Raw genomic sequence first — 1,211 nt, forward strand, 5'->3', positions numbered from 1 at the left:
TGGAGAGACTGCACTGCTATTTCCTTTCTTTGGAATGCTTTTCTGTTGAATATCTGCATGGCTGTTTCCTTCACTGCCATCTGATTTTCACACATAATATCACTTTTTTTTTTTTTTTTTTTGGAGATGGAGTTTTGCTTTTGTCGCCCAGTCTGGAGTGCAAAGATGCGATCTTTTCTCACCACAACCTCCACCCCCTGGGTCACCTCCACCTCACCTTCAAGCGATTCTCCTGCCTCAGCCTCCCAAAGTGCTGGGATTACCAGCACCCTACTAGATATCACTTTTTTAGTAGGCCTTTTCTACACACTCTGAGGCTTCCTATCCCTCACCCCTCCTTTATTTACCTACATTTAACACTCAGCGTATTTTGTATCTCTGCCTTGTTTTTTGCATGTCTCCCTGTTTGGAACGAAAGACTCATGCAGATAGGAATTTTTGTCTGTTTTACTCACAATTATATCCCTGATGTCTGCATTAGTGGTAGACAGAGTTTGCTACTCCATAAATATTTATTAAATGAGTTTATTATTATGAATACATTGAATGTTATAAAGGAAATTCTAGCTGTAAATGGTAGAACCAATACAAAGAATATCTTTACATGTAATCTTCATTTTAATTGTTACTGCCATGATACTACATTAGAATATCTTTAATATTCATAAAAGTGTTTACTAAAATTTTGCCTTAACCTTCCCAGGGCTTCTTCACACCATTTCGTAAGTACTTTAAAGGCAGCAATTTAATTAAAAGAGGCAACACATAATGAACATTCACATCCAAAGATTATAAATCAAACCTAAATCATAAAGTCCTATTATAATTCTATCTGTACATCTTCATAAAACACCCTGACATTGAAGAGAAAAATAATAGATAGACTTCCCAAAGTAGGAGCTGTCATGTTGATCCTTAGTGAATTACCGCCTATAATTCCTTGTAAATCATAGCATATTGCCCAAATACTCTGGTTTCATAGCAGAATAGCCTCTGAATTTTTCGTGGCAGGATTTCTCTCTTTTGTTCTATGGCAACCATACTCTGCTTTACAAATTTTTGCATTGCACATCCTTTGATTAGTCCTACGGGATTTATTTGGTATTTATTTATATATTTTGAGATATGGTCTCACTCTGTCATCCTGGCTGGAGTGCAGTGGTATGACCACAGAGTACTGCAGCTTCAACCTCCTGGGCTCAAGCAATCCT

The sequence above is a fragment of the Mandrillus leucophaeus genome, unplaced genomic scaffold (genome assembly GCF_000951045.1).
Source record: "Mandrillus leucophaeus isolate KB7577 unplaced genomic scaffold, Mleu.le_1.0 Scaffold59, whole genome shotgun sequence".
NCBI classification, from domain to species: Eukaryota; Metazoa; Chordata; class Mammalia; order Primates; family Cercopithecidae; genus Mandrillus; species Mandrillus leucophaeus.